At 44.5% G+C, this 27058-nt stretch overlaps 1 protein-coding gene and 1 pseudogene across 7 annotated transcripts in view; both read right to left on the reverse strand.

Annotated features, from left to right (window-relative positions):
* LOC132403056 (ras and Rab interactor 2-like) overlaps positions 1–27058 on the reverse strand; it is a 172448-nt gene that overhangs the window by 97955 nt on the left and 47435 nt on the right. The gene's annotated exons all lie outside the window — the stretch shown is intronic.
* The window catches only part of LOC132402397 (ferritin, heavy subunit-like), a 33707-nt pseudogene that overhangs the window by 1492 nt on the left and 5157 nt on the right, over positions 1–27058 (reverse strand).

A 27058-nucleotide genomic window follows, 5' to 3' on the forward strand; every position in this document is an offset into this window, starting at 1 on the left:
AAAAAACTTACCCCTGACATCTCCTCTGAACCTACTCCCCAGCACCTTAAACCTGAGTCCTCTTGTGGCAATCATTTCAGCCCTGGGAAAAAGCCTCTGACTATCCACACAATCAACGCCTCTCATCATCTTATACACCTCTATCAGGTCACCTCTCATCCTCTGTTGCTCCAAGGAGAAAAAGCTGAGTTCACTCAACCTGTTCTCATAAGGCATGCTCCTTGTAATCCAGGCAACATCCTTGTAATTCTCCTCTGCACCCTTTCTATGGCTTTCCACGTCCTTCCTGTATTGAGGTGACCAGAACTGAGCACAGTATTCCAAGTGGGGTCTGACCAGGGTCCTATATAGCTGCAACATTACCTCTCGACTCCTAAATTCAATTCCACGATTGATGAAGGCCAATACACCTTATGCCTTCTTAACCACAGAGTCAACCTGCGCAGCTGTTTTGAGCGTCCTATGGAATTGGACCCCAAAATTCCTCTGATCCTCCAACTGCCAAGAGTCTTACCATTAATCCTATATTCTGCCATCATATTTGACATACCAAAATGAACCACTTTACACTTATCTGAGTTGAACTCCATCTGCCACTTCTCAGCCCAGTTTTGCATCATATCAATGTCCTGCTGTAACCTCTGACAGCCCTCCACACTATCCACAACACCTCCAACCTTTCTGCCATGAGCAAACTTGCTAACCCATCCCTCCACTTCCTCATCCAGGTCATTTATAAAAATCGCAAAGAGTAAGGGTCCCAGAACAGATCCCTGAGGCACACCACTGGTCACCGACCTCCATGCAAAATATGACCCATTTTCAACCACTCTTTGCCTTCTGTGGGCAAGCCAGTTCTGGATTCACAAAGCAATGTCCCCTTGAATCCCATGCCTCCTTACTTTCTCAATAAGCTTTGCATGGGGTACCTTGTCAAATGCCTTGCTGAAATCCATATACACTACATTTACTGCTCTTCCTTCATCAATGTGTTTAGTCACATCCTCAAAAAATTCAATCAGGCTTGCAAGGCAGGACCTGCCCTTGACAAAGCCATGCTGACTATTCCTGATCTTATTAATACTGCTCCAAATGTTCATAAATCCTGCCTCTCAGGATCTTTTCTATCAACTACTGAGGCCTCCAATCCTCTGGAGCCTCTCCCGTTCCCATTGATGATGCAAAGATCATTGCCAAAGGCTTTGCTATCTCCTCCCTCACCTCCCACAGTAGCCTGGTGTACATCTCATCCAGTCCCAGCGATTTATCCAACTTGATGCTTTCCAAAAACTCCAGCACATTCTCTTTCTTAATATCTACATGCTCAAGCTTTTCAGTCTGTTGCAAGTTATCACTACAATCACCAAGATCCTTTTTCATAGTGAATACTGAAGTATTCGTTAAGTACCTCTACTATTTCCTCTGCTTCCATATACACTTTCCCACTGTCACAATTGATAGGTCCTATTCTTTCACACCATATCCTCTTGCTCTTCACATACCGTACTTGCAGAATGCCTTGGGGTTTTCCTTAATCCTGCCCACTAAGGCCTTCTCATGGCTCCTTCTGGCTCTCCTAATTTCCTTCTTAAACTCCTTCCTGTTAGCGTAATAATCTTCTAGATCTCTAACCCTACCTAGCTCTCTGAATCTTTTGTAAGCTTTTCTTTCTTCTTGACTAAATTTTTTACAGCCTTTGTACACCAGGGTTCCTGTACCCTACCATAACTTCCCTGTCTCACTAGAACCTACCTATGCAGAACTCCACACAAATATCCCCTGAACATCTGCTACATTTCTTCTGTACTTTTCCCTGAGAACATCTGTTTCCAATTTAAGCTTCCAATTTCCTGCCTGATAGCCTCTTATTTCCCCTTGGTCCAATTAAATGCTTTTCTTAACTTGTCTGTTCTTATCTCCCTCCAATGCTAAGGAGGTAGAATTATGATCACTATCTCTAAAATGCCCTCCCACTGAGAGACCTGACACCTGACCAGGTTCATTTCCCAATACAGACAGACAGACATACTTTATTGATCCCGAGGGAAATTGGGTTTTGTTACAGCCGCACCAACCAAGAATGGTGAAGAAATATAGTAATATAAAACCATAAATAATTAAATAATAATAAGTTAATCATGCCAAGTGGAAATGTCCAGGACCAGCCTATTGGCTTAGGGTGTCTGACACTCCGAGGGAGCAGTTGTAAAGTTTGATGGCCACAGGTAGGAATGACCCCCTATGACGCTCAGTGTTACATCTCGGTGGAATGAGTCTCTGGCTGAATGTACTCCTGTGCCTAACCAGTACATCATGGAGTGGATGGGAGTCATTGTCCAAGATGACATGCAACTTGGACAGCATCCTCTTTTCAGACACCACCGTCAGAGAGTCCAGTTCCACCCCCACAACATCACTGGCCTTACGAATGAGTTTGTTGATTCTTTTGGTGTCTGCTACCCTCAGCCTGCTGCCCCAGCACACAACAGCAAACATGATAGCACTGGCCACCACAGCCTCATAGAATATCCTCAGCATCATCCGGCAGATGTTAAAGGACCTGTCTCCTCAGTAAATAGAGACGGCTTTGACCCTTCTTGTAGACAACCTCAGTGTTCTTTGACCACATCAAGTACAGCCTCTCCTCTTGTAGGCTTATCTACATATTGTGTCAAGAAACCTTCCTGAACACTCCTGACAAACTCCACCCCATCTAAACCCCTTGCTCTAGGGAGATGTCAATCAATATCTGGGAAATTAAAATCTCCCATCATGACAACTCTGTTATTATTACACCTTTGCAGAATCTGTTTCCCTATCTGCTCCTCGATATTCCTGTTACTATTGGGCTGCCTATAAAAAACACCCAGTAAAGTTATTGACCCCTTCCTCATCCTAACCTCCACCCACAGAGACTCCGTAGACAATCCCTCCATGGCATCCACCTTTTCTGCAGCCGTGACACTATCTCTGATCAACAGTGCCACGCCCCCCACCTCAGTTGCCTCCCTCCCTGTCCTTTCTGAAACATCTAAAGCCTGGCACTTTAAGTAACTAGTCCTGACCCTGAGCCATCCAAGTCTCTGTAATGGCCACCACATCATATCTCCAAGTACAACATTCCGTGTGTTAAAATAGACACATCTCAAACTTTTGGTCTGAATGCGTCCCTTCTCTATCGCCTGCCTATCCTCCCTCTTGCACTGTCTGCCAACCTCCTCTTGCCCAGTCTCTTCTGTGCCACACATGCCAGTGATATTAAACCCGATTCTGGTTCTGAAGTAAATTTGCCTTTGAATGTTATCTGCGTTCAGTATTCCTTCTGGGCTCTTGTTCAAAGGAAGCATTGTTTGTTTACCGAGATCATGCTCTGAATTGTTTTCCCTTCAAGTATGGCCTTGTCCTTGCTCCCTGCTTCTTAAGCAAATCTGCTTTCCTGCTCTATATTAATATAGCCTTAGCTTTACTTTGCAAAGAAATGATAAACTGCACAATGAGAATCCCAATATGATCAGATTCATAAGAAGGCCAACAACCAGGGCTTGTTCTTTCATGTACAACAGGTTGGAGGAACTCAGCAGGTCGGGCAGCATCCGTGGAAATGAGTAGGCAACATTTCAGGCCAAGACCCTTCATCAGGACTGAAGAAGGAGGGAGCAGGGGCCCTATAAAGAAGGTGGGGTGAGTGGGGGAAGGGGAAGGCTGGTTGGTGCTCGTTTCCACGGATGCTGCCTGACCTGCTGAATTCCTCCAGCATGTTGTACATGTTGATTTGGGCACAGCATCTGCAGTGTACTTTGTGTTAGGGCTTGTTCTTTTCCTGTTTTAATAAACAAAAGGGTATCGCTAGCATACAATGGACACAACACAACAACATAGGAATGCTCCCAATCAATCACAGACCCAATTTTTAAGGCAATGACATGGATTTTCTGGGGCTGCCTGTATGTTTCGTGCCTAGTAGGTTTGCAGTTTATCATGTTTTTGATGGGATAAGTTTACCACCCATGGTGAGCTGGCCTTAACACACACACACACACACACCAGATGTTTAAAAGAGGCTCCTTCATTGCTATTGGAAAGAAAATCAAAAATGTTTGCTGGCTAACAAGGTAAAAAAGGAAACCGCACAAAATGGGGGTTATGATACTTTGACCCTAGTTTCCCCTTTCTTTATGACTTAATACAATCGCAACATTTTTCATCACTAAAATCACGATGGAGATTCCTGGAAACTAATACGTGGAATCCAGTTCCTCTGTCGTTTTGTGTATTACTCCAGATTCCCAGCATTTAGTCTCCCTTGCATCTCCATTTCATGGAATCTCGAGCTTTGAAATGGGCCATTATTCAGAACAGATCTATGCTGCATGAAAAAGACTAGTGAAGGCACAAGTAGGTGCAAGGACAGGTGAACTCATAATAGGAAACAAAGAAATGGTAGAGCATGCTTTGGAATTAGTAACAAGAAGTGGTCAAATAATGAGCTTAGGAGGAATTTCTTTGCAACACAGTGGTGGAAACATGAATCTTCCTGATAATCTGATTTCTACACCTTGTCCTGGACTTGCCCCAAAAAGCACAGTGTTTTTCAAATTTCCTCCAATCAAATATTCAACCGTACTCTGTACCAAAGTCCTCTGTAACAAAGTCCTCTGTTTTATTTCCAAATGAGCTCTAGTGTGTTCACTCTTAATCTCAGAAATATTCTTCAAAATACTTCCTGCAGTTGACATTATGACAGCTTTCACAAGGAGTACGAGGTAGGCACAATACCTCAGAGGTCCTGGTGAAATGCTGTCATATCAGTTTTCCAATGATGATAAAGTCTTTCTATTATCATGAATTGGGACACTGGGAACTGATGCACAAGGTTTGGCTGTAACCAGCGTGCTGTGCAGAGTTCTGGGAACCTTATTTCCAGGGAGAAAGATTAATCAAGGGGAGTTGAGGAAAATATCTCTGCACCCAACAGACACGAGAGATACAGGTGGCAGTTTTTAAAAAATTCATTTTTGATGTTTGTCCGTGATGTTTCAAAATAAAAGAAGCTGCTTCTTGCTAGGCTCAGCTGCCGCCATAGTAACCTCTTTTGACCTCATGAGCAGAACACATTTCCAATAAAAAGGCTTCATCTAATGAATTCACCATTGTTCTTGTGTAAGTTATGACCAGAAAACAGAAATTTGTGGAACACTCTACCCATTATCCCCACACTTGCCAAACTGTGAGAGACTAAAGACATTGGTTTTCAAAAGGAATTGGGTGTCCTAGTACTCAAAAAAAAAACTATAAATTAACATGCAGGTTGAATAGTAAACAGAAAGATGATTGTTATTTTGCCCAATACTACAAGATAATTTGAGTTCAATAGAAATACTGTGCTCCAATGTTATGGGGCTCTGATAGTACTGCTTCTGAAACATTGTGCCAAGGTCTGATTTCACAACATCAGGAAGGACATTCTTTTGATAATGCGAAGGCTCACCAGATTGATTTGAGGAAGGGGTTAATCAGACTGAGTTTATACTCTTTCAATATTTTAGAATGAAAGGCATCTCATTGAAAAGTCCTATGAGATTTCCAGAGAATTTCCATAGTTTTTAAATCATGAAATAGAAACCGGGAAACATAAATCAACTTTCAATTAAGTACAGATCCAAAACAAAGATTGGGAAACAAAGAAAGTGAAAAGTTTAAATACTTACTTTTTCCAGAACTGTACACACTTAAAATTTCCAGTACTAATTTTACTTTGAGGGAACAAGTCCACATTAATAAAACTGGAATTTGACAGGAGAGAAACAGTCTAAAAATAATCACTTAATGCCTTAAATATTTACTATTGCCAATCACACCACTTTCAAAGCTCACACCAATGGAATCATCTTAATGTATTTTTTTCAAGGAACACTACAGAAATATTGATGAAAGGATGGACTGATTCAGAGGGCAAATTCCATTGTCACTGCGTCTAACAATACACATGCAGATATGATGTTGCTCTCATATTAATTCCATTAAACTGGTGACCATTAATCAACTCAATGTAATCATGTACACAAATCCACCCATTATAATATACAGTTATTTACCCACTCCTCTCTTTCCTAAGCAATTTTTGAACTGTACATAAATTACAACTGCTCCTTAACCTGTGTTAAGATATATGTACATGTAGTTTTCTCATAGCTCTTTTCTTTCAATGAGCTTGTTCTCCACCAACAATAAGGAACAGAAGCCTACTTATGACTGACTTGAATCCAAGTAGCATCTTTAATATGACAAAATGCTTCTAAATGGGCTAGATAAGCTTTTCTAAGTATAATTTCACAGTGAATAATAAAATCTTATTTGGGCAGAGAACCAAAGTTGGGTAAAAAAAAATACTGGAGTTACCCTAAAAAGACACAGAATGCAGATTTAGTATCTGTGCAGCTGCAACATAGTCATCTGTTGTGGAAAACTGGAGATATGAAACCTGGAGATATGCAAGGAGCCAGAATTGAAGTGGTGTAGAGGTCTGCATGAAACCCACAGAAGTACTGAATGGGATACTATGTTTTGGCATCTTGCAGCAACACGTTCATTCCCATATTAGAGATTTAAAGACAATGTTAAATTCCTTGTACGCAAGCAGTGATTTCCTTTTTTACCGAAAGAATTAACTTCTCATTTTATGTCCCAAATTGGATTGTCACTGAATACAGTTTAAGTAGGAGGTCACCTTGAGGGCTCTGGTGATAGAAATTCAGCCACATAGTACATTTTATCCTCTGTACACGTCATCTAGGAGCAAAACCTTGTCACTTATGTTGCTTGGTTTTGCTTTGTAGGTGATGATAGTTTGAATGCCATCACCTCCAACAAAGTGTGTTCAGTACAGAGGATAAAATGTACTACATGGCTGAATTTCTATCACCAGAGCCCTCAAGGTGACCTCCTACTTAAACTGTATTCAGTGGCAATCCAATTTGGGACATAAAATGAGAAGTTAATTCTTTTGGTAAAAAAGGAAATCACTGCTTTAAAAAGGAATTTAACATCGTCTTTAAATCTCTGATATGGGAATGAACGTGTTGCTGCAAGATGCCAAAACATAGTATCCCATTCAGTACTTCTGTGGGTTTCATGCAAACCTCGACACCGCTCCAATTCTGTGAGTCTCATGCAAACCTGTATTCCCTTGTTCTACAGTGAATGCCTACAAGATAATGAATCTCAAGGTACTATATGGTGACATACACATACTTCAAAGTTCAAAGTTAATTTATTATCAAAGTACATATATATCACATATACAACCCTGTGTTTCATTTTCTTGAGGGCATACTCAATAAATCTGTAGAATAATAACAATAACAGAATTAATGAAATTCACCAGAGTGCAGAAGACAACAAACAGTGCAAATAAAAAAAGATAGAAATAATAATAAAAATAAATAAGCAATAAATATTGAAAACATGAAGAGTTCTTGAAAGCAAATCCATTGGTTGTGAGAATATTTCAATGATGGGGCAAGTGACATTCAGTGAAGTATCCCCTTTGATTCAAGGCCTGATAGTTAAGGAGTAATAACTGTTCCTGAACCTGGTGGTGTGAATCTTTATGGTAGCAGCGAGAAGAGAGCATGTCCTGAGTCCCGATGATGAATGCTGCTTTCTTGCGACAGCGTTTCATGCCGTAATGCTTTACCTTTGATGGACTGGGCCATATCCAGAACTTTCTGTAGGATTTTCAGTTCAAGGGCATTGGTGCTTCCACACCAGGCTGTGATGCAGCCAGTCAATATACTCTCCACCGCACATCTTTAGAAGTTTGTCAAAAAATCTCCACAAACTCCTACGGTAGTAGAGACGCTGCTGTGCTTTCTTCATAATTGCACTTACATGCTGGGCCTAGGACAGGTCTTCTAAGGAATTTAAAGCTGCTAATTCTCTCCACCTCTGTTCCCCTGATGAGGAATGGCTCATGGACCTCTGGTTTCCTTCTCCTTAAGTTAATAATCAACACCTTGGTCTTGCTGACTTTGAGTGAGAGGTGGTTGTTGTGGCACCACTCAGCCAGATTTTCAATCTCCCTCCAATATGCTGATTCATCACCACCTTTGATTAACCTGTTAGAGTGGTGTTGTCAGCAAACTTGAGTATGGCATCAGAGCCATGTTTAGCCACATTCATTAAGTCATACTTTGATAATAAATTTATATTAACTCTTTGAGAATCACCTTTGTGCACCTGATGTCATATTTTCATAATTCCTCAAAAAAAATAGAAGAAAGCCATTCAGTCTGTATTAACTCCCAGAGTAACCCATCCTTCCAATAATTTCTCCACAACCTGTTCTCTTTCACTAAGTCACAAACATCTCATCCAGCTACACGAGGCAATTCAGAGTAGCCAATTTATCACCCATTTAGGACAAGTTTAGCTTGTGGGAAGGAACTGAAGTGCTCAAAAGGAGAATGTACAAATTTCACAAAGACAGCATGGAAGGATCATTGGAGCAACATGACATACAACACCAATGTGCCATTTTAAAAGATAACAACACTGGATTTCTGCATCCGATACATGCTCTGGAGTGGTGCTGGGTTAATTCCAAGGAGAACGTGTGTTTGTACTCCAGTTGGAATATTTTAGGAACAGCTTCTACCCATTCAGCCATCAGATTTCTGAACTGACAATGAACCAACTCATGAACACTACTTCACTAATTTTGCTTTCTGTTTGCACTAATAATTTTACACACACACACACACACACACACTCACTCTTGGGGTTAATCGGGCCTTTGATTAATCAGGGCAGCCATTTATTTTGGACAACTTGTAAAGAAAAAAAACTAATCAAAAAAATTTCTAAGATTCCCCCCAGTAACTTGGGACACTATAATTGGGACAAGGGATTGCTGCCAAACAGGTTCTAGCTAGTGTCAGTCATGTGTCCTCGTGTGGCTGCCCCAGCTGGCCAAAGTTTCATGGAAATTGATAAAAAAACATAAAAATGTAAAAACTGAATAACAAATTATGTATTTAAATGAAACAAATTAAAACACTGTGGCGGCTCATTTCCTAGCGTATGCGAACCGACTCACAATTAGATAGCCTACGGGGGTTTGCGAGCACAGAGCTTTGGAGCCTCTTCGCCATGGGGGGCCGGTTGACAGAGGCTTAAAAGTGAGGCTGAAGTTTTCGAATAAAGTTTTTCCTTCGACTGCAGTTACCGACTCCGTGTCGTAATTTTAGCGCTGTTTGTAGCACACCGCTACAATTGGTGACCCCGACGGTCCAAACGATTTTTGGACCAGAAATGACCGACGCCGCCTCTGTTCATGCGGTTTCGTTGACACTGCCGGGTTTCTGGACACAGCGCCCAGACCTATGGTTCCAGCAAGCCGAAGCCCAATTCCACGTTCGCCGGATCACCTCAGACGACACCCGCTACTACTACGTGGTGGGCTCCCTCGACCAGGACACAGCTGCCCAGGTCGCGGAGTTCGTACAGTCGCCCCCGGCAGACGGCAAGTACACGGAATTCAAAGCCCTGCTCCTCAGGACTTTCGGACTCTCACGGCGCGAGCGGGCTGCCCGTTTACTGCACCTGGATGGCTTGGGCGACAGACCTCCATCGGCTTTAATGAACGAGATGTTGTCTCTGGCCGAGGGACACACAGGCCTCATGTTTGAGCAGGCATTCCTGGAGCAGCTGCCCGAGGACATACGCCTGCTGCTGTCCGACGCGGATTTCAGTGACCCCCGGAAGGTGGCAGCCCGGGCGGACTTGCTGTGGAACGCCAAAAAGGTGAGCGGGGCGTCCATCGCACAGATCACCCAGCCACGCTCCCGGCAGCAAACCAGTCCAGGCCCGGCCGCAGAGCCCACTAACCCCCGGCCCAATGACCACTGGTGCTTCTACCACCAGCGGTGGGGCGCAGAAGCCCGCCGTTGCCGCCCGCCCTGCAAGTTCCCGGGAAACGCCAGGGCCAGCCGCCGCTGATGGCTACGGCGGCTGGCCATCGGGATAGCCTCCTGTATGTGTGGGATAGCAGGTCGGGACGCCGCTTTTTGGTCGATACTGGGGCTGAGGTCAGCGTTTTACCTCCGACAAGTTACGACACTCGCAGCAGGGCACCGGGTCCCCCCCTGAGGGCCGTGAATGGCAGCACAGTAAGGACCTATGGCACCCGTCAGGTGCAGCTACTGTTCGGCCCCAGCCAGTTCACGTGGGACTTCACACTGGCCGCCGTAGCCCAACCGCTTCTGGGTGCGGATTTTTTGCGAGCTCACAGCCTGCTGGTTGACCTGCCCAGGAAGAGACTGGTACACGCCGAGACCTTTCAGACGTTCTCCCTGGGCGCGGCCCAGTTGCCAGCCCCTCACCTCGGCTCCATCACGCTGTCCGACAACGACTTCACCAGGGTCCTGGCGGAGTTCCCATCGGTTCTGGCACCGCAGTTCACAGCAGCCATGCCCAGGCACGGCGTACAGCACCACATCCCGACACAGGGACCACCCCTCCATGCCCGTGCTCGGCGGCTTCCCCCGGACAAGCTCCGACTGGCGAAGGAGGAGTTCCAGAGAATGGAGGAATTGGGGATCATCCGGCGGTCCGACAGCCCCTGGGCTTCCCCCCTGCACATGGTGCCCAAAGCGACGGGGGGCTGGAGACCGTGCGGCGACTACCGCAGGCTGAACGAGGCTACCACACCGGACCGCTACCCTGTGCCGCACATTCAGGACTTTGCGGCAAACCTGCACGGCGCCCGGATCTTCTCCAAGGTCGACCTTGTCCGAGGGTACCATCAAATCCCGATGCATCCTGACGACGTCCCCAAGACGGCTCTCATCACCCCGTTTGGCCTCTTCGAGTTCCTCCGCATGCCGTTCGGCCTGAAGAATGCCGCACAGACGTTCCAGCGGTTAATGGACGCGGTGGGACGGGACCTGGACTTCGCGTTCATCTATTTGGATGACATCCTCATAGCCAGCGGCAGTCGTCAGGAGCATCTGTCCCACCTCCGTCAACTCTGCGCCCGACTGAGTGAGTACGGTCTTACAATCAACCCTGCCAAATGCCAGTTCGGACTTGATACCATTGACTTCCTGGGCCACAGGATTACTAAAGACGGGGCAACCCCTCTGCCCGCTAAGGTAGATGCGGTCCGCCACTTCCCCCGACCCACCACGGTCAAAGGCCTTCAGGAATTCGTAGGTATGGTCAATTTCTACCGCCGCTTCCTCCCTTCAGCTGCCCGGATCATGCGCCCCCTGTTCGCCCTGATGTCGGGTCCGAGCAAGGACATTACCTGGGACGAGGAGTCCGCCGCCGCTTTCGTTCAAACGAAGGAAGCTTTGGCTGACGCCGCAATGCTAGTACATCCCAGAATGGACACCCCTACCGCCCTCACAGTGGACGCATCAAACACGGCAGTCGGTGGGGTGCTGGAGCAGCTCATCGCAGGTCGCTGGCAACCCCTGGCGTTTTTCAGCAAACACCTGCGGCCACCCGAGCTCAAGTACAGTGCTTTTGACCGGGAACTGTTGGCGCTCTACCTGGCAATCCGGCATTTCAGGTACTTCCTAGAAGGTCGGCCCTTCACCGCGTTCACGGACCACAAACCGCTTACCTTTGCGTTTACGAAAGCATCCGACCCCTGGTCATCCCGCCAGCAACGCCACCTGTCCTACATCTCTGAATACACAACGGATGTCCGGCACGTCTCGGGTAAGGACAATGTCGTGGCGGATGCGCTCTCTCGCCCTACCGTTCATGCCCTTTCCCAAGGGGTAGACTTTGAGGCACTGGCAGAGGTACAGCAGGTAGATGAGGAGATTCCGAGTTACAGGACTGCAGTCTCTGGTTTGCAGCTCCAGGACCTCCCCGTGGGCCCAGGTGAGAGGACCCTACTCTGTGACGTCGCCACCAACCAGCCCCGTCCGGTTGTCCCCGCAGCCTGGCGGCGACGTGTTTTCGACTCCATTCATAACTTGGCGCATCCCTCCATCCGGACAACTGTCCGGATGGTTTCCAGCAGGTTCGTTTGGCACGGACTCCGCAAACAGGTCAGTGAATGGGCCAGGACGTGCATGCACTGCCAGACGGCCAAGGTTCAGCGGCACACCAAAGCCCCACCGCAGCAGTTCCATCCCGCCCACCGGCGTTTCGACCACATTCATGTGGATATCGTGGGCCCCCTGCCAGTGTCGCGCGGAGCGCGTTACCTCCTGACTATCGTGGACCGGTTCACAAGATGGCCAGAGGCGGTCCCGCTCACCGACACCACCTCCGAATCTTGCGCCCGAGCCCTGATCGCCACCTGGATATCCCGCTTTGGTGTACCAGCCCACATTACCTCCGACAGAGGCGCCCAGTTCACCTCCAGCCTGTGGTCAGCTATGGCCAGCCTTTTGGGGACTCAGCTGCACCACACCACTGCCTACCACCCACAGTCGAACGGGCTAGTGGAGCGTTTCCACCGTCACCTGAAGTCGGCCCTCATGGCCCGCCTGCGAGGAGCCAACTGGGCGGACGAGCTTCCCTGGGTCCTTCTCGGCATCCGCACAGCGCCCAAGGACGACCTGCACGCCTCGTCGGCCGAGTTGGTATACGGCGCGCCCCTGGCCGTCCCCGGGGAGTTCCTACCAGCCCCGAGGGGGCAAGAGGAAGAACCCGCTGCAGTCCTGGGCAGACTTCGCGAGAAGCTCGGTAACCTGGCCCCCATACCCACTTCACAGCATGGGCGGCACCCGACCTGCGTACCCAAAGACCTACGGAACTGTAAGTTTGTGTTTGTACGAAGGGGCGGGCATCGGCCACCGCTGCAGCGGCCATACGAGGGGCCGTTTACGGTGCTCCGGAACAACGGGTCCACGTTCGTGCTGGACGTTGGGGGGAAGGAGGAGGTTTTCACGGTGGACCGCCTCAAGCCGGCCCATGTGGACCTGGCGCAACCGGCCGAGTTTCCGGCGCCTCGGCGCAGAGGCCGACCTCCCAAGCAGGTTCTGGCCCAGGCTGTGGACATTGGGGGGTGTATCGCCGGTTCTGGGGGGGGGTTATGTGGCGGCTCATTTCCTAGCGTATGCGAACCGACTCACAATTAGATAGCCTACGGGGGTTTGCGAGCACAGAGCTTTGGAGCCTCTTCGCCATGGGGGGCCGGTTGACAGAGGCTTAAAAGTGAGGCTGAAGTTTTCGAATAAAGTTTTTCCTTCGACTGCAGTTACCGACTCCGTGTCGTAATTTTAGCGCTGTTTGTAGCACACCACTACAACACTACCAACTCAGAACACATTAAAATGCTAACAATAGTACCACAGTACTATAAAACAGTGTATTAGTTCCTAATGGTTATCAATGGAGGAATTCATCCAGTGTACGTAATGAGCAAAATCAGAGTGTGGCCCTTAAGACATTATACCATACCTACAGCTATTTTTGACACTGATAGCTGGCAAGAAATAAGCTTAAGACAATGCAGAGCTGTTGTGCTGACTGTGGTTTTCAGGCTTGATAATGCCAGAAATGGTCGGTTGAGAAAATGAAACAATTTCTCTACGTCAACAATTTAAGCATTATGAAGAATTTGAAGGTATCTATAATTATTTTGAATGTTCCAATGAAAATGAAGATATGGGGAGGTGATCGTTGATACCATTGTATGAATTCAGACAATTATCTGCACTAGATGTCTGCGCTGATCTTGATCATTATGTGCACTGGATGAAATGCTCCGTCTAAAGGCATTGCCTTTAAAAATTATTCACCCCTCCTCCCTTAGAAGTTTTCATGTTTTTATTGTTTTACAACATTGAATCACAGTGTATTTAATTTGGCTTTTTTGAAACCGATCAAGAGAAAAAGACTATTTTGTGTCAGTGAGAAACAGATCTCTACAAAATGATCTAAATTAATTACAAATACAAAATGCAAAATAATTGATTGCATAAATATTCACCCCCCTTTAATATGACACACCTAATCATCACCAATGCAGCCAATTGGTTTTAGAAGTCACATAATTAGTTAAATGAAGATCTACTTTGGAGAGCTGTGTGCAGTCAAGGTGTATCAATAGATTGTAGTAAAAATACACCTGTATCTGGAAGATCCAACTGCTGGATGAAGACAAAAGAACACTGCAAACAACTCCTCAAAAAGGTTATTGAAAAGCCCGAGTCAGAAGATGAATATAAGAACATTTCCCATCACTGAATACCCATTGGAGTACAGTTAAGCCAGAAATTAAGGAATGGAAAGAATATGGCACAGTTGTAAATCTACCTAGAGCACGCCATTCACAAAAACTGAGTGACTGTGCAAGAAGGGGACAAGTGAGGGAGGCCACCAAGAGACTCTGGAGGAGTTACAAGCTTTAGTGACTGAGATGGGAGAGACTGCACATATTACAACTGTTGCCTGGGTGCTTCACCAGTCGCAGCTTTATGGGAGAGAGGCAAAGAGAAAACCAATGTTGAAAAAACTCACGTGAAATTTCGGCTGGAGTTTGCCAGAGGGCATGTGGGAGACTCTGAAGTTAGCTGGAAGAAAGTTCCATGGGCTGATGAAACCAAAATTGAGGTTTTTGGCCATCAGACTAAACGTTATATTTGGTGTAAACCAAACAACATACATCAAAATCAAACCATCCCTACTGTGAAGCACAGTGGTGGCTGTATCATGCTGTGGGGATGCAGCAGGCCCGGGAAGGCTTGTGAAGGTAGAGGGTAAAATGAATGCAGGAAAATACCGGGAAATCCTGGAGGAATACCTGATGCAGCCTGCAAGAGAACTGCAATTTAGGAGATTGGTTTTCCAGCAAGACAATGAGCCCAAGCATAAAGCCAACAGGCTGTTCAGTTACGATCCCCGTGCAATCTGGCAGAGCTTGAGCAGTTTTGTAAAGACAAATGGGGAAACATTGCAGTCTCCAGATGTGCAAAGCTGATAGAGACCTATCCATAGACTCAAGGCTGTGATTGCTGCCAAAGGTACATCTATTAAATACTGACTTGAAGTGGGTGAATACTTATGCATTCAATTTTGTGTTTTATATTGTAATTAATTTAGATCACTTTGTTGAGATCTGTTTTTACTTTCACATGAAAGAGTCATCTTCTGTTGATCAGTAACAAAAACAAGCCAAATTAAATCCACTGTGATTCAATGTCATAAAACAATAAAGCATGAAAACTTCCAAGGGAGGTGAATACTTTTTATAGTCACTGTATACATCTTACTGCAACTTATAGTTTATTTTTATGTATTGTACTGTACTGTACTGCTGCTGCAAAATAACAAATTTCATGACATACGGCAGTCATATTACACCTGATTTTGACTGGTTTTAATAACATAAAAAATTCAGTGATCCCTTTCTGGGAAAATACAGTAAACCCTCCATAGCAGAGTAATTCAGGGCCCTAAACAGTACTCCAAGGTGAGGTGACACTTCACCTGCCAGTCTATTGTGATCATCTACTATCAATTTGCCTATCGCACCAACAGGTCAACAGAGGACGTCATCTCCACGGCATTTCACTCTGCCCTGACCCACCTAGAGAGCCCCAACTCTTACCTCAGAATGCTGTTCATTGACTTTAGTTCGGAATTCAATACTGTGACCCCCTCCAAGCTGATCGCCAAACTTCGATAGCTTGATATCAGCTCATCCCTCTGCAATTAGACCTTGGACTTTCTAACAGAACCCAATCTGTTGTTAGGTAACCTCTCCTCCTCCACTCTCACCCTGAACACCAGCGTGCCTCAAGGCTGTGTGCTGAGCCCTCTTCAGTACTCCCTTTTCACCAATGACTGCATTCCTGTACGTGGTTTTAACTCAATAATCAAGTTCTCAGATGACACCACGGTGGTTGGCCTGATCAGAGGGGATGACGAGACGGCCTGTGGGGACGAGGTCCAGCACCTGGCCACGTGGTGTGCCGACAACAACCTGGCCCTTAACACCCAGAAGACCAAGGAGATCATTGTGGACTTCAGGCATACTAGGAGCCACACACACGTCCCCATCTACATTAACAGAGCTGTAGTGGAGCATGTATCAAGCTTCAAATTCCTTGGTGTACACATTTCTGATGATCTCACCTGGTCCCTGAACTCCTCCATCCTGATCAAAAAGGCACAACAGCGCCTTTATTTCCTGCGGAGCATCAAGAAAGCTCACCTCTGACCCAGGATACTGACGGACTTTTACCGCTGTACCATTGAGAGCAGACTCAACAACTGCATCTCAGTGTGGTATGGCAATTGTCCCGTATCAGACCGCAAAGCACTCCAGCGGGTGGTGAAAACTGCCCAGTGGATTATCAGCATCCAATTGCCCACCATTGAGAACATCTACCATAAACGCTGCCTGGGCAGGGCGAAAGACATTATCAAGGATGCATCTCACCCTAACCATGGACTTTTTACTCTCCTCCCATCCGGTAGGCGCAACAGGAGCCTCTGCTCCCGCACCAGCAGGCACAGGAAGAGCTTCTTCCCTAAGGCTGTGACCCTGCTGAACCTCACATCACAGCGCTAAGCAGTATTGTACCCATATTGTTCTGTCTCAGTACTTTTATATTTGTGTGCTGTAACACTTACTTTTTATTCGCAGTTAATTTGTAAATAACACTATTCTTTGCACTTCTGGTTAGATGCTAACTGCATTTCATGGGCTTTGTATCTGTACTCAGCACAATGACAATAAAGTTAAATCTCATCTAATTTAATATCTGGTACTCCCGGTGTGGCCTCCTCTATATCGGTGAAACCTAATATATATTTGGGAGACCTTTTGCTCTATCTGCCAGAAAAAGAGGGATCTCCCAATTAAGTCCATAACCTCCTCTGCTGCTGTAATGAGGCCACACTCAGGTTGGAGGAGCAACACCTTATATCCCGACTGCGTACCCTTCAAGCTTCATGCTGCTGGCACAAATATTGATTTCTTGAGCTTCCGGTAATTGACCCCCTCACCATTCCACAGTCCTGTTTCCCTCTTTCACCTTATCTCCTTACATGCCCATCACTTCCCTCTGGTGCTCCTCCCTTCCCTTTCTTCCTTGGTCTTCTGTCCTCTCCCATCACATTCTCCCTTCTACATCCCTTTATCTCTTTCACCAATTTCCTAGCTCTTTACTTCCCCCTCCCTCTCTCCCACTTTCACCTATCACCTGCCCCCTTGTGCTTCTTCCTCCCCTTCCAGCACCTTCTTCCGCTAACTTCTCTCCATCCTTTCTTGTACTGGAGTAGGGTCTTGGCCTGAAATGTCAACTGTTTATTCTTTTCCACAGATGCTGCCTGGCTTGCTCAGTTCCTCCAGCATTTTGTGTGTTGCCCGGCAGAGTTATTTCCCTGATGAACAGAAGTCACTGTGTTGGGTAGAGTAGAAAAGTACTGTGAGCAGAGAATAGTTACATACAAACTAAGCTCATAAAATCAACTTCAGGCATTGACATTAAGGGAAAGGAGGGATCCAGAACATGTGCAGGCAAATGGGATTGCCTTAAATTGGCATCATGGTTGGCATAGATTTTGTGGGCCCAACAACCCTTTCTTATGATCCAGCAGTGTGGGTATTTGGCATGAGTAATGAGAATTAACCAATCTACACTGTCTGTGAATAGCTTTGCCACCATTTGAATCTTTAAAGAGATGAATTGGGTGAGTCTTTGAAATGGTTTAGATAGACAGGGAAATTAAGGTTTATGGGGAAAAGGCATGTAGGTGGAGATGAGTCAATGGACAGATCAGCCATATCTTACTGAATGACAGCGCAGGCTCGACGGGCTAGATGGCCTACTCCTGCTCCTATTTCTTATGTTCTTACAAATGCAACTGATGGGAGGTGAGACAAAAGTGGAGGGTGTTGTGGTCATAAATCCCCACTGTGAGATCATGGGGGGGGGGGGGCATCAGGCTTTGGAAGGGAGGTTGTGGGGTTCGACTAGGGAAGAAAATAGTGAGAAATATGGTGCTGCAAGACAATGACGAGAGAGTTGACTAGTATTAAGTTCTGAAGCTACACGGAGTGCAGACGTCTGGAAGGCCTTCACAAGGGGCCAGACATCTGTGCGTCTATATCCCGGCTAAGGACAATAAATCTGGCAGATACTTTTAAAAGTAAGCAGATGTTTCATTTTTAGGAAGGTAGCATATTGGGAAGCAGCAGAACATGCAGGATGTGATGTGGATCTGTGGAAGTTAACTCCTTGAAGTTCATGACCCACATGAGACAACTCATTGAGGGGAAAATAAAAGATAGAATCTCCCAAATTTGTGCAAGCTCCAAAATGACAGGAGGTTAAATATGCTCAACAGAAGATATTCTGCATACAAGGAAGTAAACAAAAGTCAAAAGGAATTCACTGCAACGACAAGCACAAACATCTGCCCATTTGAACACAGATAAGTCCATTCAAGACCTTGATTATGATTAGCCAGAAAATGTGTGATGCACTGAATAAAGATGCACAGGGTAGATGTTGAAAATAAAGTTCTAATTACATGTCAATTACAAGTTTTTACCGAGATGTAATTAATCAGTGCCTTGATTCAGGTGTTTTCTGCCTTTTGCCCAGAATCGACAGGAAGTTGGCAGAAGAAAATTAGGTAGATAGGGTTTATGAGAAATACTAAGGGGAAGTCCCACAGTAAGGTAGTGTGTGCAGTAATATAAGAGAGGTGTCAGGAGTAAGAGGAAAGGCATTTGCTCACAGTAATCAATGGACGGCAGAGAACAGCTGAGGGAAGAGATCAAAATTATCAAGTCAGAGTTGTATAGCACAGAGGCCTTTCAGCCAATTCATCCATACTGGCCATGAAGCCCATCTATGCTAAACTATTTCCTTCTATGTTTTTGCAATATGTGTTCTAATGTTCTTTAAATGATCTAATTACATATCCTACCGCTTCCTCCAGCAGCTCATTCCATGAACACACCACGTCTGTACGGAAGAATGTGCTCCTGGGTAGGAAATGTATTTCAAGGACTTGGCATTCTTAATACAAGAAAGGTTCAAAGTTCAGAATAAATTTATTATCAAAGTACATATAATACCCCAATATTCATTTTCTTACAGGCATTCACAGTAACACACAAGAAACACAATACAATCAATGAAGAACCACATATAAAGACAGCCAAACAACCAATGTGCAAAAGATGACAAACTGTACAAATCTAGACAGAAAAGCAAATAATAAATAACCAGACAAATAAATAAACGAACAAAATTGAGATATGTAGAGTCCTTGAAAGTGAGTCTATAGGCTGTGGATTCAGTGTTGTGGTTAGTGATGTTAACCACTGGTTCAGAAGCCTGATGGCTGAAAGGTAATAACAGTTCCTGGACCTGGTGAAGGAGGAGTTAACTTGTACCACATTCCTGATAGCAGCAGTGAGAAGAGTGCATAGCCTGGAAGTTAGGAATTCTCGTTGACAGATGCTGCTTTCTCGTGGCGGCATTCCTTGGTGCTTAATGGTGGGGAGGGTTTTCCTGTGATGGACTGGGCTGTATCCAAACTTTCTGTACACTCTTCCATTCGTGCTCGTTGCTGTTTTCATACCAGGCCATGAGGCAACCAGTCAGGGTACTCTCCACTGTGCATCTCAAAGTCTGTCAAAGTTTTATATGGCATGCCAAATTTGTGCAAACTTCCAAGAAAGTAGAGGCATGGCTGTACCTATTTTTGTAGTGATACATGCATGCTGGTCGCAGTACAGATCCTCTGAAATGATAATGCCGAGGAATTTAAAGTTACTGACTCGCTCTGTAGTGAACTGAATATTTCAGTAATATTTGAGAAAAATTGTAAATAAGTTGTTTAATTAAGCACTATTTGTTTGTTTACCTTTGAGGGGTGATTGATAAGTTGGTGGCCGAAGGTAGGAGTCAATTTTAGAAAACTTAGCACATTTATTTTTCAACACAGTCCCCTTCTACATTTACACACTTAGTCCAGCGGTTGCAGAGCATAAGGAACCCTTCTTTGTAGAAGTGGTCCACGGCAGGGGTGATTGATAATTTCTTGGCCTAAGGTAGAAAGAGATGAGTTATACAACTCTCATTACGTGCAGATGCAGTTCATCTCTTTGAGTGAAGATGCAGAAAGTTTGAAGTTAATAAATCATCTCCTTCCACCTTAGGCCACAAACTTATCAATCACCCCTGCTGTGGACCACTTCTGGAGGTACAAGACGCCGACTTCTACAAAGAAGGGATCTGTATGCTCCATGACCGCTGGACTACGTGTGTAAATGTAGGAAAAATAAATGTGCTAGGTTTTCTAAAATTGACTCCTTCTACCTTAGGCCACAAACTTATCAATCACCCCTCGTAACTCATTATTGGTGATACAGAGTGTTAAGTAGTACATTTATGGCAGACATCACTATGCCACCACATCATACATGAATGCCTAAGGAAAAGAAAAAATCCAAACCCGCAACTCCTGGGTTTTTCTGTCTATTCGTTTTCAGAATTACAAAACATAACAGTGGTGACAAGGAAGTTTTAAAACAAACTCGAGACAACTGCTGGAGAGTGGCATGTTTCTTCTTCAGAAGGGGAGAGAGATGGTCAAGTTTAAAAAAAGGCAGAAAATAGACAAAATTAACTGGGTCATTAACCAGTGATAATATTAATACACTTTTAAAAAGCAGAAATGGCTGGCTATGTCAGAAAGATAGATACTGTAACTGGGTGATGTGCACTGAACCAATTGAGCAGTATCTTGAAATGAATGAAATAGCCAATGAAAAGAGAGTACCAGTGACATTGAGTGCAATTGGTGGAAAAACAGTTTGCTTAGAAGTTTAACTGCTTCAACCAAACCAGCAGAAATTAGCTTTGCTGATATCAGTGAAGGTAGAGCAGGAACATTAAGAGCCAAAAGCTTTGCTGATTGCAGAACAGTTTAGGTTTCATAAGCAGGATTAAAAGGAAAGGGAGCCCAATTCAGTTCACGTTACTAAATTGAAGATACTGTCAAAAATTGTCAGGTTCAGTGAATTAAGAAAGGTACCGAATGATCCTACAGTAGTGTTCAAGGATGGCATTGGAAAACTCAAATGTTTTAAGAATGAAATAGTGTTAAATGAAAATGCTACACCCAAGTTTTACAAAGCCCGTCTGGTTCCTGAGGCCAGATAAAGTAGCCAGTGAGCTACATCACAAGGTGGCTGAAGGAATTCTTTCCAATACTGAGTGCAGCCCTTGGGCAATGCCAATGGTCCCTGTCGCCAAGGATGGGTCAATCAGGATCTTTGGTAATTTTAGGGTCACCATCAATGCAGTATTGAAAGTAGATCAATACCCTCTGCCCAGGATAGAGGGTACTTTTGCAAACCTTTCTGGAGTGAAACACTTCAGCAAAGTAGACTTAGCTGAGGCCTACCTGCAGATGAAGATGGCAGAAGAATGCACTTTATCACTATAATTGGCTTAGACTGGAGACCTAACAGGGTACATCTCATTTGGAGTTTGAAGAGATTTGGTTTGTTACCCAAGGACTTGAAAATTTCTATAGATATACTGTGGAGAGCATTCTGACAGGCTACATCACTGTCTGGTATGGGGAGGGGGGGGGGGGTGCTGTTGTATGGAGCGGAAAGGAGCTACAAAAAGTTGCAAGATTAGTCAGCTCAGTCTTGGGTACTAGGCTCTGTAGTGTTCAAGGCATCTTCAAGTAGCACTGCCTCAGAAAGGCGACGTCCATTAAGGACCCCTTAATAATGGACATGCCCTCTTCTCATTGTTACCATCAGGAAGGAGGTACAGAAGTCTGAAGGCACACACTCAGTGATTCAGGAACAGTTTCTTCCCTCTGCTATATGACTGCTGATGATGAATACTGCTTTCTTGCGACAGTGTTTCATGCCATAGTGCTTTGCCTATGATGGACTGGGCCATATCCAGAACTTTTTGTAGGATTTTCCATTCAAGGGCATTGGTGCTTCCGCACCAGGCTGTGATGCAGCCAGTCAATATACGCCCCACTACACATCTTTAGAAGTTTGTCAAAAAATCTCCACAAACTCCTAAGGCAGTAGAGACGCTTCTGTGTTTTCTTCATAATTGCACTTACATGCTGGGCCCAGGACAGGTCTTCTGAAATAATAACACGGAGGAATTTAAAGCTGCTAATTCTCTCCACCTCTGTTCCCCTGATGAGGACTGGCTCATGGACCTCTAGTTTCCTCCTCCTGAAGTCAATAATCAGCTCCTTGGTCTTGCTGACACTGAGTGAGAGGTGGTTACTGTGGCACCACTCAGCCAAATTTTCAGTATCCCTCCTACATGTGGACTCATTACCACACTTGATTCTGCCAAAGCCACTGGTGTCGTCAGCAAACTTAAAAGTAGCATTGCAACTGTACCGAACCTCACAGTCATAATTATAAAGTGAGTAGTAGAGCAGGGGCTAAGCACAAATCCTTGCGGTGCACTTGTGTAGAGAATGTTGTTGCCAAACTGAACTGACTGGGGTTTGCAAGCAAGGAAATAGAGGATTTGGTTGTTCAAGCAGGTATTGAGGCCTAGGTCTTGGAGCTTATTGATTAGTCTTTAGGGGATGACAGTGTGGAATGCGGAGCTGAAGTCAATGAAGAGCATCCTGATGTACTGTATGCATCTTCAGTATTCAGATGTTCCCAGACTGTGTGAAGAGCAAATGAAATAGCAGCTGCTATTGACCAGTTGTGATAATAGGCAAATTGGAGCTGATCCAATGGGAGGTATGGAAATAATTGAAAGTAAACCAAGGGGATGACAGTCTAACTTTGTTTTCTTTTTACTTTAATGGAAGTGAGCACTTTATCAATTAACATATGCAATTCACATATTTGTACATATAACCCGTAATGAGTTATTTAAATGATCAAGAATGCTTAAACAATATATTATTGAAATATTAATTACACAACAGAAAGAGTCTTAAAAACTTATAAAAAGTTTCAATATGCCCACCTACTCTGAAAGACTGAAATGTGCAAATTACTTGGCGGCTTATAGCAATCATTCCTAAGTGGAATCAATCCAAGATTTCTTTAAAAATAGTTTACTTAGATTAGATTAGATGAGATTCAACTTTATTGTCATTGTGCAGATACAAAGCCAATGAAATGCAGTTAGCATCTAACCAGAAATGCAAAGAATAGTGTTATTTACAAAATAACTGCAAATAAAAAGTACAACAGCACACAAATATAAAAGTACTGAGACAGTTCAATATGGGTACAATACTGCTTAATGCTGTGATGTGAGGTTCAGCAGGGTCACAGCCTCAGGGAAGAAGCTCTTCCTGTGCCTGCTGGTGCGGGAGTGGAGGCTCCTGTAGCACCTACCGGATGGGAGGAGAGTAAAAAGTCCATGGTTAGGGTGAGATGCATCCTTGATAATGCTTTTCGCCCTGCCTAGGCAGCATTTATAGTAGATGTTCTCAATGGTGGGCAACTGGGTGTTAATAATCCGCTGGGCAGTTTTCACCACACTGGAGTGCTTTGCGGTCCGATACAGGACAATTGCCATACCACACTGAGATGCAGTTGGTGAGTATGCTCTCAATGGTACAGCAGTAAAAGTCCGTCAGTATCCTGGGACAGAGGTGAGCTTTCTTGATGCTGCTCAGGAAATAAAGGGGCTGTTGTGCCTTTTTTGATCAGGATGGAGGAGTTCAGGGACCAGGTGAGATCCTCAGAAATGTGGACACCAAGGAATTTGAAGCTTGATACACACTCCACTACAGCTCCGTTGATGTAGATGGGGACGTGAGTGTGGCTCCTAGCATGCCTGAAGTCCACAATGATCTCCATGGTTTCTAGGTGTAAGGGCCAGGTTGTTGTCGGCACACTATGCGGCCAGGTGCTGGACCTTGCCCCTGTATTGAGGCTGCTCCTCAAGTGAGCTGAAGTGCTCTTGGAGAGATTCTCAACAGTCTTCCTTGGATTGACCACAATAGAGTAAAAAAGTTTAACATGTTCGTTTTTAGGATAAAACAGTCTTCTCAATGTCATATACCTCACTTACGGAGTTCAATTTAAAAAATGCAAAACCTCAAGCAAGCAAATTCACATATGAATGTTTGCAGGAATCTATAGAATATCTGTAAAGAAATGGTTGTGATCTTTCTACTGTAAACTCAAGGCCTACACTATGTAGGCCTATGCCTCATTGGCACAGAAATGTCAAGCAATTAAATGGCTGAAAATGACAATAGGATTACAGTTTATTCCTTTTGCTTTCCCCTTTGAAATTACTTTGTCCGTTTCATTCCTGTTTCACACAGTTTACAATAAAACAACTTTGCAGAAGTTATCAAAATCATCCTGTGCTTTTGTGCTTCATTTATCTAAAAACAAAGTAACCGGTGGTAAGATATTGCACGTAGGAGTCCTTTCCTCTCCCACACTAAAACATTAATTTATTGCACAGTTCCATAGCCCCCGGATCAATAATAGGTAAGAGACATCAGACTCTTCATTGAATTTAGCACTTTTAATCAACCACTTGGTAATGCAGAATTTGACAATGCAGTGCCAAAGGGTGCATCTTCTGTGATACATTGTAATCCCATTGTCCATTTGATCTTTTAGCAGTATGATTACAGTTGCAGATCAGATTAAGTTTTAGTTAAAGCATGTGACAAAACCAAGCTTATCTGATGAACAACTTTACAGAGTTGGAGACAGTGTTCACTATATTTGTAAATTGCATTTTGCCCCTCCCCTAAAAACAGATAAGCAAAGACCACAAACATTTTAGATTTTTTTGTATTAGACTTAAAGCACCTACCTAAAACAGAATGCTTGCGTATTGCGTAATCAATTAAATGACGTGCATTTGCAGAGAAAGGTAAAAAAAATTAAAGAAACCATTACACTTTTAAAATCCATTACTGTTGAAAATAGTGAACCAAGATTTGGGAGCAAACATCGAAGCAGGCCTGATCTCTTGGTGGCACTATGTTTTATTACGAAATGACTGACAGTAGCAAAAGCATTTACAGAAAACATAAATCCTAGCTTGTTGCGAAATAATTCTGTTCATTCCACTCACAACAAACTGGCAAGGTTTATTTGTGCACCGAACATTGCAATGTTCTCCTAAGTAACATTACTTAGGAGCACAAAAACTATTACCAGCGCCATCCAGTGTACCAATAGTGTAACTAATTCTAACAACCAAGAATTCCATTGTAAACTATAAAACCTGAAGTAATACTTTAATTTTTATTTATTTAGAGATACAGCACGCTACCGCCTTCGAGCCGCGCCGTGCCCACCAACCCACTGGTTTAACCCCAACTAATCGTGGGACAATTTACAATGACCAATTAACCAACTAGTACATCTTTGGACTGAGGCTGGAAACCCGAGCACCCTGGGAAACCCACACTTTGCACACAGAGGAAATACAGGCTCCTTACAGAGGACGCTGGATTTGAACTCAATATGTTCCCCATACATACAACACCGGAAGCCATTTAGTCCATTTGTCCCATGCCAGTTCTCAGTGCAATCCTATTAGTCTCATTTCCACGAGGTCCTACAATTTATATGCCCACCTACATTCTTCCATTCTTCTCACACTTACCTGCACAAGAGATCACTTACAGCGTTCAATCAGCCAGCATGCCTTTGGGTCACGGGAGAAAACTGGAGCACAGTGGAGGAAACCCATGCGGTCAAAAAGAGAAGATACAAACAGACTGCAGCTGAGTGACAGGGCATGATAAGGCTGCAGCACTATCACCTGCACAGGAGTGTGGCATATTTAACAGCAGTGGGCAAAAAAAACTGGATGACTACCTCATATTCTATGTTGTTAGTGGCCCAGATTATGCTTCAAGTCTTTTTGTAGACTACTGAACAGCAATTTATAGCCAGTGGGAGTCCAACAGATTTTGTGTTGCGTCTGTGCACAACTAGATATATATCAAATAAAAGCACGCATGTGGGAGATGGCTTTAACTGGTGTATTCACATTGCAGTGAGAAAGAAAGAGACAGAACAATGCAAAGGCATAGACAACAGATCAATACATTGAGCTAACTGGGGGTAAGGGAGGTGTCACTGCTCTAAAAGAAATAGATCCATACATTACACTTCCTCTCTCCATTAGATTAATGCAACGTAAAACTGTCTGTGTACAAACCATTCACTTGCCCTTTCATAAACCCATATTCCAAATAAACATGCCACAATAACAGTCCATAACTAACTTCACGGTTCTAAAGTTCTTTTGGTGCTCTGTTTCTTTCAGGATTGCTCCTCTGGACCTGTGGGGAGGCATCAGGTTTGGCAGGTGTCTTGTCAATGATAAGATACTTGGTGCACCTCTGGACCTGTGGAGTGGCACTGGGTTTGCAGGTGACTTGTCCAAGACAACATTCTCAGTTTCTGCTGTCAAGTTGCTATCCGTGAAATCATCACAGAGAGGCAAGTCCAGTGACTAACATGTCTGCCTTGTTGGATGCAGTTGACTCAGGTGTGTTCTTCTGTTGAGCTTCCAGAATCTGGTCCACATGACATCTCCGCGTCTGATCTCCAACATCCACTGTGTACATCAGTGGTCCATCCTACTGGTTGTCTATCTGCCTTCTTGGTAATCATGTGCTAGGACTTCCTGTCCAATCTCAAAACCTCTTGCTCCTTCACTTGGCAAATGGCTGAACTGCTTATTCTGTACTTTTCTCCAGAGGTCTGGTTTCAGGAGGCTATGCAAGATCTCAGATTCCTGTTCATGAACAGCATTGCAGGTGTCTGATTTGTCATTGCATGAAGAGAGTTCTGACACCCAAAAAGTTGTCCTTCTGCTGCACAGAAATGTCCTCCTTGTCCATCACTTTAACGGACTTCTTGAAGGTTTGGATAAGCCTTTCAGTTAACCCATTCATTGCTGGGTGAAGAGCAGCTGACTTGGAATGCACAGTCGGAATTCTTCTGATGTGTATTGTGGTCTGAGGGTTGAGGAGCAGTAACTCACAATTTCTTCTGGTAAATCATTTCCGGTGAAGATAATCCTCAGAGGGGAGACAGTCTTTGCTGAGGTGG

This window comes from Hypanus sabinus, chromosome 12 (assembly GCF_030144855.1).
Source record: "Hypanus sabinus isolate sHypSab1 chromosome 12, sHypSab1.hap1, whole genome shotgun sequence".
NCBI lineage: Eukaryota > Metazoa > Chordata > Chondrichthyes > Myliobatiformes > Dasyatidae > Hypanus > Hypanus sabinus.